The sequence below is a fragment of the Pituophis catenifer genome, unplaced genomic scaffold (genome assembly GCF_029215685.1).
Source record: "Pituophis catenifer annectens isolate HBS135680 unplaced genomic scaffold, rPitCat1.0.hap2 SCAF_4, whole genome shotgun sequence".
In the NCBI taxonomy this organism is placed as follows: Eukaryota; Metazoa; Chordata; class Lepidosauria; order Squamata; family Colubridae; genus Pituophis; species Pituophis catenifer.
Window position 1 is genome coordinate 65,370,802 of NW_027256884.1, and position 15,511 is coordinate 65,386,312.

The following is a 15,511-nucleotide window of genomic DNA, read 5'->3' on the forward strand; positions in this document are numbered from 1 at the left end:
CTGTGGGTGGGTGGGTGGGTGCACCATGTGTACAACCATGAAGATGAGACCTGGCAAGCCCTCTGGGCTTCTCCAACAAGTGGTGGACCCCTGCCAGCCCTGGGAGGAAATTGCCATGGACTTTATAGTTGAGCTCCCATAGTGCAGAGGGAATATGGTCATTTGGACCATGATTGACTTATTCTCAAAGCAAGCCCACTTCACTGTCTCTCAGGATTGCCTTCTGCCAGAAAACTAGACAGGATGTTTATAAACCAAGTATATCAGTTGCATGGAATGCTCCACAGAGTCATCTCCGACTGAGGGGTCCAATTCACAGTGAAGTTCTGGAAGATTCCTAAAGTCCATAGGATCAACTCAGGGGCTTAGCTTGGCTTTCCATCTGAGTACAGCTCCAGCTGCTGAACATACAAATGCTATGATGGAGCAGTACCTGAGATGCTAAGTGGACTATCAGCAGTCCAACTGGGCGGACTTGCTGCCTTTTGTGGAGGTGGCTTACAACAAGACAGTTCACAGTAGCACTGGGCTGACACCTTTCCAAGTGATTAGCGGCATGTTAGAATGTTAGAATTCTCCTGTTCTTTAAATTTATCCATTTCCTGACCCAAGCCAAACTTGCTGTTTTATAATAAGTCTCCCATGCAAGGAGTCCAAAGCCACCTCTACTTCTACTATCCTGAAGTGAAATTAATTTTATCCTTGCCCTTTTTCTTGCCCATACAAACTTCATAGTCATCTTATTTAATTCTTTAAAAAATTTCTTGTCTAGTTTTATGGGGATCATTTGAAATAGATAGAGCAATTTTGGCAAAATATTCATTTTAATTGTTGCAATTTTCCCTAATAATGACAGTTGTAACTTCCCCCATCTTTCCAAATCTTTCCTTATTTGTTGTATTAATTTCATATAATTATTCTTTTTTAATGCTGAGCCTCTTGCTCTTAGCCAAACACCTAGATATTTCACTTTTTTTACAATTTGAAGCCCCATTCTTTTCTTTTTTTTAAATAGTCTTTATTTACATTTTCCATTAAAAAGAGAACACACCCACACACAAAAAGAACAACACACCATATAAATAACATACAAGACAACGTAACAAATAATAAACATATCTGCAAGTACATTATATTCCGAGGGAGACAGAACGACTTATCTCTCTTTATACATCAATTAGGTCTATCCGACCTCACTTTGTTAATATAATATAGGTTTCTCAAGAAATACTTTTCCTCTTTTCAATTGGGTTGAATCTTTCTCTTCGCTAACCAAGTATAAAATTTTTCCCAGGATAAACATGTTTGAGTTAGATCTTTCTCTTAATTTTTTAGTCAATTTAGTTTTGCTATAGTTGCTTCCTCCGATGGGATATTTTTGTTTTTCCAAAATTGTGTGTATATCAATCTCGCCGCTGTGATAATGTGTAGAGCTAAATACCATAAATCTTTTTTTATATTATCCAGTTTGGAGCCAAGCAAGCATGTCTCTGGTGCCCAATCCATCTTTTGGTTTCTCTTTGACCGGCATGGGGAGACGGGACGGAACGAGATAGGGAAGAAACAAGGAAGAGACTGACTTAAGAATTAAAGGGATGGTACAGCGATTGGAGATAACAGTGGCAGCTGAAATTACAAGTGAAGGAAGCCTTTTCTCACTAAACTTTTGAATATCTCGCTGCTGTGGATTTGGAAGGAAACGGAAGTATGGACTAAGTGGCGTATTGAATTACAACGAATAAAAGAACAATAAATTTGGATTTATTAACTGTATGAAGTGGATGATGATCAGGGGGTGACTCTTCTCCTGAACCCCCTTCCTCCCAGGAGCCTTAATAGTGAGCCCTTTCCGGTGTAACTTAACCATCCTAATGAGCTGAATTAATCAAAGTGAGTTAATTAATAATTGATATATGCTCTTTCAATATCTTTAATATTCATTTATTGTATATAGTGATTACTGAGTATTGACAAATTGATTGATTATTTACCTTTTTGCTTGTTTTTTTTTGTTTTTTTTTTGTTGTGATTTACTATTTAGTATCATATATATACAGTTAGATTGTATTTAATTGTGGATCGATAAGTTAAACTAGAATTGATTAACAACTATATAGAATTGTGATTGAACAATAGTAAGAGTTTAGTTAAAGGTGAATATTAATTCAAGTAATTGTATCTGTGCATGATAGTTTGGAAAAATCTTCTTTGCCTAGCCAATATGTCCACCATAGTGACATCTACAAAAGTGGCGAAGAAACATATAGCCTCCACTGTGGCATTGTCTCCGATAACAACCCCTCCAGAAGTAAGGAAATCATCAGATAATTTACCAATAGCAGAAAAACCAGTCACGATGCAAGAAATGCAGGCGATGTTTCAAAATATCCAAGAAATAATGGAAAAAAATCAAGAATCAATTTCTAAAAACTTTGATGATCTGAAAGGGGAGATAAGTAGATTAAGAGGAGAAATTGTACAAATAAAAGAGACCTTGGGAGAAATGAGAACAACTATTACGGAACATGAGGAGTGATTGATAGAGGTGGAAAAAACTACAGAAAGAGTTGAAACCCAGATTGATAGATGCGAAAGGAAATGTGCGCAAGCGGTGGGGAAACTTGAGGACGAAGTAGTCTTTTTAGAGATGGAGAAATCCGCCTTTTTCTTACGTCTTCAAAACGTGGTCGAGGACAAAGAGGAACAACTGGATGAAATTGTGGGTGAAGTGATTGCAGAGGTAGTGGGGAGGGGAAAAGAAGAGGTCTGTGGTGATATTGATGAAGTATATCGTGTGTATACCAATTATGCGAGACGTCATAACTTGCCCAGAGAAATACATGTGAGGCTAACTAAAAAGGCGTTAAGAGATGAAACTCTCCACAAAGCTAGGGATCAGAGTGTTACATACAAAGGACGTCAGATCACAATTCTGAAACAGATCCCTAGAAGAGTGAGAGAGCAGAGACATAATTACCAATTTATAACTACACAACTGAGGAAACACAATGTGCCGTACAGGTGGTTATTACCAGAAGGACTTTTGGTGACATGGCAAGAGTGGAAAATTAAAATTGAGAACTTACATGATGCACAGGAATTTTGTGAAAATTTTTTTGAATCTGATGAAAGTGAGAGACAAAGAAGTAGTCAAAGAGAGTCAGAGAGATCAGAAAGAGGGGTGGAAAAATGAGAGAGGAGCACAAGCGTACTACGGAAAGGGGAAATGAAATGGGAGGAAGGGGGAAGAAGGAGGAGTAGAAGAATACGGGGTAGAGACTAGATTAGCAGCTAAAATTAAAGGGACTAATAGAGAGAAATGAATCAAGGAGTGAGATTACTGACGGTGAATGTCAATGGTCTCAATGCTCCGTCCAAAAGAAGACGTATTTTAGCTAAAATTACTAAAACCAAAGCGGATATAACATGTTTACAAGAGACTTATATTAAACTGTCACAAACAAATTTATTGAAATGCCCTAAAGCAAGGAAATTATTTGTAGCTGCTTCAGAAGAGAGGAAAAGAGGAGTAGCAATATTTGTAAAAGAATATCTCTCACCGAAACAAATATTTGCAGACGAAGAGGGAAGGATGCTAATATTAGAAGTGGAATTATTGCAAAATAAGATTTTATTGATTGGAATTTACGCCCCTAATACTAAACAAACATTATTCTTCCGAAGATTACGAAGAGAAATTCGAGAATTGGAATACGAGCAATTATGTCTTATGGGTGACTTCAATGCAATTAGCAATAGGATTCAGGATTATAAACCAGGAGAAAATTCCCCAAAAAGAAATAGAGGACAAGATAAAAGGACTCTCCCAGCCATTTGTGAGGGAATGAGAGACGAATTAGGACTGAAAGATATGTGGCGTGAGCATAACCGGAACATAGAGCAATTTACTTATTACTCTCCCAGACATAAATCATGATCCAGACTGGACATGATCTGGATGACACAAGAACTTAATTACCGAGTAGAAGAAATTAGAATTCTACCGAATGATTGGGCAGACCATAATCCGGTACTAGCTGTATTAAAAAAAGAGGGGAAAAATAGAAAAAGGTGGATGATGAGATCAGAGATTTTAAAGGAAATTGAATTTACACAAAAGCTTAAGACAGAAATAACCCTGTTCTTTCAAGAGAATAAAACACCGGGAATGCCACTTCAAACAATTTGGGATGCTGCTAAAGCCTTCATAAGAGGTCTTATTATAAAACATATGGCCATAAAACACAAAAAAGAAGAACAGGAAAGGGGTGATCTAATAAATAAACTAAAAAAGGTGGAGGAACAGCTACAAGTTAACCAACTAGCTAGAAAGGCGAAAGAACAGATAACATTTCTAAAACATGAGCTTAATCTTTTAGAATTGGATAAATTGAAAGATAAGATAAAAGCTGCAAAGCAAAAACATTTTGAATCAGCTAATAAATTAGGAAGATGGCTTACATATAGACTTAAAAAAGAAAGACAGAATAGACGAATTGATCAGTTAGAAGATAAGGAGGGAAACTTAATAAGAGATAAAGGAGGAAAAGAAAGAATTGCAGTGGATTTCTATAAAGAATTATACAAAAAAGAAGAAATTTTAACAGAGGTGACAAAAAATTATATTGAGAATTCGGATTTACCCAAAATACCCAATTTATCAAAAGAAATATTAGAAGAGGAAATTACCCTAACTGAAATTGAAAGAGCAGTCAAGAAACAAGGGAATCTGAAAACACCGGGTACAGATGGACTCCCTGCAGAGCTATATAAAACAATGTTTGAGGTAATGGGAGAGCATATGAAAGACTTATTTAATGAAGTCCTGGGGAAAGCAGAAATTCCACATTCATGGAGAGAGGCTAATATTAGCCTAATTCCAAAAGAAGATTCCCCCCTCGACAGATATAAAAAAAATATAGACCAATATCTCTCCTCAACTCGGATTATAAAATTTTTACAACAATTTTAGCAAATAGATTAAAAGGTTTCTTGAACAAATTTATACATATAGTCCAAAATGGATTTTTACCATCACGCCAATTACGAGATAATGAGAATCATGTTAAATATATTGGAATATTACGAAGATCATCCCGGTAAACAGGTCGCACTAGTTTTCATAGACGCCCAGAAGGCCTTTGATAGGGTCAACTGGGAGTTTATATTACTACAGCTAGAATATATGGGTTTTGGACAGAGATTTACAAATGCAATTAAAGCGATCTATTCCAAACAAACGGCCAGACTATTGATAAATGGGGATTTGACAGAAGAATTTTCTATTAGTAAAGGCAAAAGACAGGGTTGTCCCCTATCCCCTTTATTATTATTTTATCACTAGAAACCCTACTACGAAAAATAAGGAACGAGGAAAGAATAAAAGGCCTCAGAATCGGACAACAAGTATACAAAACCCAGGCTTTTGCGGACGATATGGTTTTTATTTTAGAAGACCCCATAAAGTCTGGCCCATACTTATTAGAATTGATTGAGGAATTTGGAGCAGTCGCAGGATTATTGATTAATAAAAAAAAACAAATTTATTAACAAAAAATATTTTAGAGGAAGATAAGAGGAGTTTACAGGAAGCGACGGATTGAAAATAGTTAACAAAGTTAAATATCTGGGAATTTGGTTATCTGGCAGATGCTCGAGTATACAAGAAGACAACTATAATAAATTATTAATTCAAATAAGAAAAGATTTAGATAAATGGGGTAAAATTCAACTTTCACTTCTGGGACGAGTAGCAACAGTTAAAGCCTATATTCTACCGAAATTTAATTTCTTATTTCAAACGGCTCCAGTGAACCTATCTAAAAAAATTTTTTATGGAATTAAATCAGATAATAACTAAATTTGTTTGGCAGGGGAAAAAGCCTCGGATTAAAAGAAAGATGATGCAGGAGATAAAAGAAAGAGGGGGCCTGGGCTTACCCTGTTGGGAGAATTATTATTCAGCAGCTTTGTTAGTATGGGTAAAAGAATGGATTACCTTGGGTAACAATCGTCTTCTCAAATTAGAAGGTTATGATCTACAACAGGGTTGGCATTCGGCCCTCTGGCGAGACAATAACCCACAAAGTAAATGGTTTACTAGACATTATATAAGAAACATCTTAATTTGAAACTGGGAAAAGATTAGCAAAAAATACTATATTAAAACACCGTGCTGGATATCACCGGTGGAAGCACTGACATATCCCAAAATCTACAATCCGACAAAGAAATTAATATATAAGGAGTTATTGAATGCACAGGGAAATATAAAATCCAAACAAGAATTGAACTCTTTAGGAATACAAGTGGACTGGTGGACCTACTTACAGATTCAATCTAAATTTAAGAAAGATAGAGATGGGAAAGGCATACATGTGGACCTACAAGAATTAGACAAAATTTTGATGGGACAAGAAAAAGGTATGATTGCAAAAAGTTACAAATTATTAATGAGATTAGAGATAGGTGAGGAGGTAATCAAAGATACAATGATCGCTTGGGGGAAAAATTTTGGTTACCCAATTCATTTAGACAAATGGCAAGGGATTTGGGGTGAGAACATGAAATCAGTGGTATCCACGGCATATAAAGAGAATATCTATAAGATGATATATAGGTGGCACCTTTCCCCCGATAGATTGGCTAAAATGTTCACTGGACAATCGGCGGAATGCTGGAAATGTGGGCAGGAGAGAGGCAGTTACTATCATCAGTGGTGGACATGCCCGGAAGCAGTTAAGTTTTGGGGAAGAATTAAAAAATGGCTTAATGAGATTGTAAGCCCCATTCTTTTCTTGAGTTCTTCCTTTTGTATCTCCGATAAATTCTTAACTAACGTTTTAGTTTTTTCTTTGTTAATTTTGAGGCCTGTGACCTCCCCATATTTCTCTATCTCTTGCAATAATATTGGTCCAGATTCCAATGGTCCTCTATGACAAATACCATATCATCTGTGAATGCCTGCAATTTGAATTCTTCCTGTTTAATTTTAGTTCCTTTTATTTCCACATTTAGCCTAATTCTTTGTAGCAGAGTCTCTAGGATCAGGATAAAGAGCAGAGGTGACATTGGACAGCCCTGCCTAACTCCTTTTGTTATCTTAAATAGGTTGTGGTCTCTCCATTTATTATTACCCTTGCCTTTTGCGAGAGTAAATCAACTCAATCATCTTTTCAAATTTATCTCCAAATGTCATGGCTTTAATTTGTTGGACCATAAATTCCCAATTCACATTATCGAAAGCTTTTTGAGCATCCAGGAAGACAAGGGCCGCTTGTCTCTCTGGGTGCACCTCGTAATATTCCAGTATATTAATTATTATTCTAGTATTATTTCTAATTTGTCTCATATGGAGAAATCCATTTTGGTCTGTATGTATCTTCTCATTTAGTATTCTTTTTATCCGTTCTGCCATAATATTCATAAAAATTTTATAATCCAAATTTAACAGTGAGATTGGTCTATAATTCTTAATTTGTTTATTGTCAGTGCCTTCTTTAGGGATCAGAGTAATGTATGCCTCTTTCCATGATTCTGGTACCTTTGCTTCCCTCAAGACTTTATTACATATTTCCAATAGTAATAATTCTATCAAATCTCCAAAGTGTTTATAAATTTCCCCTGGTAACCCATCTGGTCCATCTTATTACTTTTTTGCTTCTGAGTTGCTTCTTTAAGTTCGAATAATGTTATTTCCTTATTTAGTACTTCCCTTTCTTCTCTCAATTTCTCCCTTCAAATAATCCCTTATTTTCCCCTGTACCATTTCTTCCTGTCTATAAAGCCTTTTAAAAAATTCTTGTGTAATTTTTTCTTCTTCTCCATATTACTTTCCACGGTTCCATTTTCATTCTGTAGCTGATGTATTATTATTTTTCCTCTTTCCTTTTTTAATTGATAGGCCAGCTACCTCCCTGGTTTGTTAGCATATTCAAAATAATTTTGTTTTGTGAATTTTAAATTTCTTGCCAATTCCTTTTGGTCCAAAATATTCAATTTATGTTTAACTAGGGCCATTTTATTTTTTGTTTGTTCACCCCCAGGATCTGTTTCTAATTGATTTTCTAACTTTTTAATTTCTTCAGACAATATGTTATAATCTCTCCACTTACCTTTATTTCTTTTTGCAATATATGCTATTGTAATCCCCCTTAAATATGCTTTTGTGGTATCCCAGAGATTTTGTAATGAGGTGTGGTGTTTCTTGCTGTCTTTAAAAAATAATTCCAATTCTTTTAAAATCTTTTGGATATATTCTTTTTCTTTTAAAATTTGTGGATTCAATGTCTATCTACCTTTCTTCCTTTTTTGCCCTTTCCATATTATTTTGAGAGGATTGTGGTTGGCCCAAGCATTTGGCATAATCTCTACTGTTTCAATATCTTTAACTAAGTCTCCATATATCCAGGCCATGTCAATTCTTGACCATGATCTGTGGGGAGTAGAAAAGATGGTGAATTTTGTTTTTTCTGGTTTTCGGGTTCTCCATATATCTAATAGGTCTAATTCTTCTGCCATTTCAAAAAAAAACTTTTGGTAAGGTATTCCTTTTTATTTTTTTGTTATTTGCATAATCCTTTTTAATGTCCACTATTGCATTATAGTCACTAATCAAACAAACATTGTCATTCCCTATTTCTATTATCTTATCATACACATTTTTATAAAAATTCCTTTGGTTCTTATTGGGTGCATATATAACAACTAACAAAATATTTTTTGACCCATTAATATTTCAATTATTAATATTCTTCCTCTTGTGCCTGTATATATATATTTAGCTATTATCCCCTCTTTGATGTATACTGCCACCCCTCCTTTTTTTTCTTCTGCTAATGTTGAATAAAGTTTCTCCCAATTTATTATATCGTAAATATTTTTCGTCTTGTTTTTTAATGTGCACCTCCTGGAGGCACACAATATCTGCTTTTTGTTTAACTAATTTTGAAAATATCTGTCTTCTTTTGGATGGTGAATTTAAACCATTCATGTTTAGCGATATTAATTTCAGTTCCTCTTCCATTTTTAATTTTGTACCACTCGCTGCCTTCTTTGAATCCTTGTTCTTACCCCCTTTTCTTCTCGGTGTTCCTTCTCTTCTTTAGTTCTATCCTCTTGGTCTTTCTCTTGAGTCTTCTGTCGCTGTACATCTTGGCTGGCCAATTCCAATTCCTCCCTGCTGCTATATTCTTCCTCTGAGCCTATCAGCTGATCATAAATTTCTTGAGCATTCCCTATACTGTCAATTTTAATCTTTTTTTTTTTTTTTTTTTTTGTTCCAGGAAACTAACATTCCCTCCAGGATAATCCATCAGAACTGTATATTCCTTTTGTTTAATTGGGTAGCTAAGAATCTATAGTCCTTCCATTGTTCATGCACCCTCCTAGGGATTTGTTTCAAGGTGATAATTTCTTTCCCTTTATATGTCATCGGTTCCTCTCTTGTAATCTTCTATATAATGTCTCTCACTTTCTTGCAGGCAAATCTCATGAGGACTTCCCTAGGGAGTTTGTGGCATCTAGCATAACTTGTATAGACCCTATACACATCATCCAATTCATTCATGATCTCTTGCTTTTCCCTTTGAAGGGCTTTTGCAATTAGATCTGCCATCAACATCCCTAGGTCTTCTTCCTTTGTCTCTGCAACATTTTGGAACCTCAGAAAGAAGGAGGCCTGGTCCAACTCTAAATTCATCAGAGACTCTTCTAACTCCTTATTCAGCCCAATCATTTTCCAATCTACCATTTCTTGCTTTTTCTCAGTTTGCTCTATTTTATCTTCAATAGTTTTTATTCTTTCCTCATTCTGAATCACTTCTTGGATTAATCCCATTCTATCATCCAATTTGTGTATCTCAGTCTTCATCTCTCCCATTTCTAATTTTAGGTCTGATTTAATTTCTCTATGGTTTTTTGTCATATCTTCCTGGAGTTTGGCCATCACTTCTTGTATTGTCAATAATGTAGACTGCATCAATTGCATGTTTGGCATGGCATTTGATCTTTCAGTGGTAAGCATTCCTTCAATTAATCTTTGATTCAATGGGGATGCAGTCAGTGTTGAGACTGATGGTGTGGCCTTCTTTCCTATTTTCAGAGTTGTAATAGTAGTCATCTCTCTTATAATTTTATGTTGCTCCTCTAGAATTTTATATATGTTCTCCCAAATTACCATCCAGTTTGTTAATCTAGTTTGTACTATATATGTATTAAATTAATTTTCTTCTAGTATATATAATTCTATCGCTATAGATAAGTACTAGTAAATATTATTAGATAGCCATAAATAGTACTAGCAATAGTAGCTACAGTAAGTATTAGGTATTAAATACAATAAATACAATAAATAGAGTAGATACAATAAATATTTGTAAATCAATGAGATGAAAGAGGAAAAAAGTTATTACTAAATCTAATTAATAACGCTAATAAAGTTAATGAATACAATAACTACAATAACTACAATTAGTATTGGGTACACACAATCAATAAATCCAAATATCTAACTACTTCTGGTTATTTTTAAATATCTTATCTATATTTAACTGTAATAGGTGGAAATATGTAGTTAAGATATTGAGTCATATATATATATATATATATAAGGGCGGGTTTCCAAATGGCTGGTAGGCGGGAGGTATCGTCTCATTTCTATCCATCGAGATAGAAAAACCCCCACACAGCATGAACAAACGAGACGATACCTCCCGCCTACCAGCCATTTGGAAACCCGCCCTTATTGACAAACGAGTCCCTAACACGACGAATGACACCAGACCCACACTCACGAGAGCCACACAGGATGTCACCACCACACATCCACGCAGAAAGCAGACTCAAACCCACACTGATAATGAGCCACAACCAAGGACCAGAAGCCAGACCGCAGCTGCATCATTAGCCACTTTAAACCCCTCCAATCCATACATGAAGCAGACTGACACCCACCATGAAGAGATGGCATGGCTACGAATATGAAGCCAAACAACAACAATGCAGCTCACCAGCTCAAATCCCCCTGCAACTCAGACTAAACTGAGCACAACCAAGCCCCCACCCAAACAGAACACACCCCCAGCCAATCAGAGCACAACCAACCCCCCAGCCAATCAGAGCACAGCCAAGCCCCTAACCAATCAGAACACACCTCCACCCAATCAGAACACAGCCAAGTTCCCACCTAATCAGTTCACACCCCCACTAGCAGTTAAAAGGAAGAGACAGCTGCGATCTCACATTGCTCCTGGAAGCACGAAGCCGAGAACACCAGCCTGAAGATGACGAATGAGACTTCGTCAAAATGTCGCCAAGACACTTCCAATTTTACGTGGGAGAAGACCCGAATAACCAAAGACCTACATACAAACACCCGCGAAAACCTGAGAAAACAAATATATATATATATATATATATATAACTTAGATACAAAAAATATGAATATAAGTTTATATATCTATCACTACATCTCTATATTGTCTATTTGCTAAGTTTCATGAATAAATATAATCTTTATCAGGGTGATTAACTCTCTCTATATTTTAATAAGTTTATATTCTATAATATAACTAGCCAGTTCTAAGAACACCAAGAGATATAAGGAGTATATAAATATAAGGGAATATAACAATATAGAAATATCAAGAGATGGGTATTTAAATATTATTGGTCCTGTACTTCTCACTGTTGCATCAGCTTCTGTCTCGCAGTGACAGTCTTACTCTATCTGCACAATCACTCTCTCACAATCTTTCCTTCCGACTGTCAGCTTTCATTTCTCCATTGGAGCTCAGATCTCTAAGTTTCGAAACACAATTCTGTGTTTGATCTCAGAGGGCGAAATACCACTTCTCTCGCCCTTTAACTGTCTATTGTTCTCTTTTACTTGCTATTCTGCTCCCAGTGTCAAAATACCTCCAGTGTTTCAGGATAGCCCTTCTCTGTTTGGAGACTCTGTTTTCTTAAAAGCTCCTCCGGTTGTTTCTTCGCCGGACTTCCAAACTCAGCTAAATCCACTGCTCACAATACGGTTGTTGTGCTGTCTTCACTCCTCGCTTCCTTCTTCTCTGGTTGGCACATCACGCCTCCAGGTCTGCCATTAAGGCAGGCTTCTTCCACATCGGGTTGGAGGCTCTCTTCCTAGCGCAGCGGGAAAACGCACCTTTCCATGCTGCCTCTGAGACTTCCTCCTTCTTTTGTTTATCCCTCCAGGACAAAACTGCACCTCCTCCTGCTCCCGATTGCTAGAATCCTAGTGCAGGGAATAGAGCAGAACGGCAGCCATGGCGGCTGCCTTGAAACCGCGGCAACCGGGAACAAGGATTGTGCTGGAGGAAGAAGATGAAGAAAGAGCAAAGATCAAGAAGCTGGGTGAGTGACACCAACCCAGGCAATATAACGTACCTATTTGGAATTACTGGAAAATAAGACCCCAAATTTAAAAGCGGCTGCTGGACTGCAGTAAACTTAAATTGGATGATTTGGCATTAATAAATTTCTGAAATTTGACTGTGCCTTTAACTGGAGTGGATAGGAGAAATGGATATTCCTGAGAATTAATGCCTCTAAAAGAAAATGAAGCTAATGAAGCTAATGAAGATAGACAGATGGATGGCTACAAAATAGCCATGGAGTCTGCAGAGACTAAGCAGGGAAGTGGATTAAAGAGATTTCCCTTTCTGGGTGGAAAAGAAACATGTTAATTGGCTTTTTACCTTGGATTACTTGAAATTAATATTGGACATAAGGATTTTGGAGATTCCTACTCTGTCCCAGATGATTTTAAGAAAGAAGAAAGAAAGAACATTTTGGAATTTAACAATGGAGACTGACAAAACTGTTAACAAAAGCTAGGTGTGGCGTAGTTAACAAAGACAGGAAGCTGATGCACTACGCTTGGAACAGACATTTTAAAAGTTTTAAAGGGACATACAGAAATTCTTTACTTTGAACTGATGAACCTTGAAATAGAGCACTTTGGACAGAGAGGAAAAGGAAGAAAAGGAAGAATTAAAGTGGATAAATTTAAATGTGACTAACTGAAATGTAAAGCTTAAAAGCCTATGTATATATGATAGAGTTTAAAAGCCTAGGTATATATGATTTTTGGATAAAAACAGGAAGGGTTGTGAAATAATAAAAATAGAAAATAAGAGGTGGCTATTAAAATAGTGGATGATATCAAGGGGATAAAAATAATAAAGAAGAATATATTTTGAGGTAGGAAAATTTTAAGAAAATGTACTGTTTGATGTAATATGTTTTAATTTTAATTTGCAAACAAATGTTAAACTGATGAATAAGGATTGATTGAACAAAATACAAGATACACAGATGCTAGTGATTAGTCTTGAATTAAGGTAATACATGTTGGAAATGATGATTATTATGAAATATACTGAGATTTAAATTGAAAGAGTAGGATGGAAAAATGATATAAAACAGATAATTATATTACAGTTAAAATGTGTGGGATGGATACCAACTAGATAAAAGTTTGAGACTCGGTGGAAATACGTTGGAAATTAATTAGAAGTGCGGGAAATCAGCTAAAGAAATAGGAGGAGTGCTGGAGGGAATTATGCTGGACACCTGCCAAATAATGGAGGGAGATTAGAGGAGATTATGCTGGAAATCAGCCAAACAATGGAGGGAGTTAAGGAGGAGATTATGCTGGAAATCAGCCCATAAAATGCTGGAAACAGCCAAACAAATAGGAGGAGAGTTGGAGGAGACTATGCTGGTAATCAGCCAAACAATGGAGGGAGTTAAGGAGGAGACTATGCTGGAAATCAGCCCATAAAATGCTGGAAACAGCCAAACAAATAGGAGGAGAGTTGGAGGAGACTATGCTGGAAATCAGCCCACAAAATGCTGGAAACAGCCAAACAAATAGGAGGAGAGTTGGAGGAGATTGAGGAACTATTCTGAAATTAACTAAATAGTTGGTGTTTTGGAGGGGCTCAAGCTGAGAATTAATCAAATAGAATAAGCTGGAAGATAGTTAAATATTAGAGGGAGATATAGTGGAAAATATATTAGAAATTGGAGTAAATAAAATATGTCTTTGTGAGAAATCCGTGTAATATGTAAATTGGGAGAAAAAAAACTAAGGTAAACTGATTTAAGAATAAGGGTCAAAGGATTAAAATTAGACAAAATGTTGTTTTATAAAATATAATAAAAATGGAGTGGTATTGAATTGAAATTAAGAATAAATGGTGATAAAATTGTAAGGTAAACACTTAACAAGAGGTTAGAATATTGTAAAAATTATTTTGATATGACTTGTATAAGATATAAGGTAAAGAAGAATAAAGATATGTTTAGAATTGTTATGCAGATGTAAAAATGAGTGAAAGTGAATTTGAAACTAATTTTGGATAAATATAGTGGATTTATATAGATGAAAATGTTAAATTTGAGTTAAAATTGGTTTTTTTTAAGTTTTGATTCTTTTTTATCTTCTTTTCTTTTCTTTTTTGTTTACTTATAAAAGATATAATGGAAATTGTGAATTGAGCTCGTGAAAGGAATGTAAGCGTGGTAACCACCTATGACCGGATCGAGATTTTTGCTCTTGAAAGCTATGTTTTATGTTTAAATTTGGAAAAAATAAATAAAAATATTTACAAAAATAAAATAAAATAAATAAAATAAAATGCCACTGGGAGGACCTCCCATCAGAATGGCAGCATCCCAATAGGGATCTATGGGGACCTGACAGGTTATGACCTTAAAAGACATCCATGGCATAGGTCCAGACTACTTGGTCAACCATCTCAAACTGCTAAGACAAACTCATCCTACTGTTCTGTCCCCGTCTCACACACGCACCCCCACAGACAGTCAATAGTGAAATAAACCAGCCAACAAAGGTTTCTCTAAGAGCAGAATTGGCAGCAACCCAGTGGCTGGCTGCCAAGAGTCTTTTACTTACGAAGGGAGTTTTTTTCAAAGCCAACACACAACAGATAAAAGAATATTCAAAAAGTCCAGCAATGCAGAGAGGTTTGTTCAATATCAGTTTTTGCTTGTCACAGAGCTTGAACAGCCACCACATCCTCTTTTATACCCTGTGGGGTGTGGTCCAGTGACTCAGCCTAAACCCTGGCATGCCTCTTCCTCTGCTGTGCGTGCTAACTCTGCAACGCTGTCGAGGGTCCAGCCAAGACTCATCATCATCATCATTACTGTCCACCTGCAGCTGCGTGGAAGTGCTTGGCCCCGGGCCTATCTCTTGGCCTTCGGAGGACACTGGAGGCATTGCCAGAGAGGAGGGTCCTGGAGAGGGAGGCCTTGCCAACTCCTCTCCTTCACTCTCAGAGTCCTCTCCTGCTGATAACACAGGCTCGGTGATCGGAGCCACAACACCTACTTGTGCTGGTAGAGGAGGCCTGCTGAGGATCCATCGGTCAAGCAACTCTGACTGATGGGATCCAGAAGAGCCTTTAGGGTTCAAATAGGATGTTGTAAAGGGCGGGCACAGTGGCAGAGAATGCTCTAATTA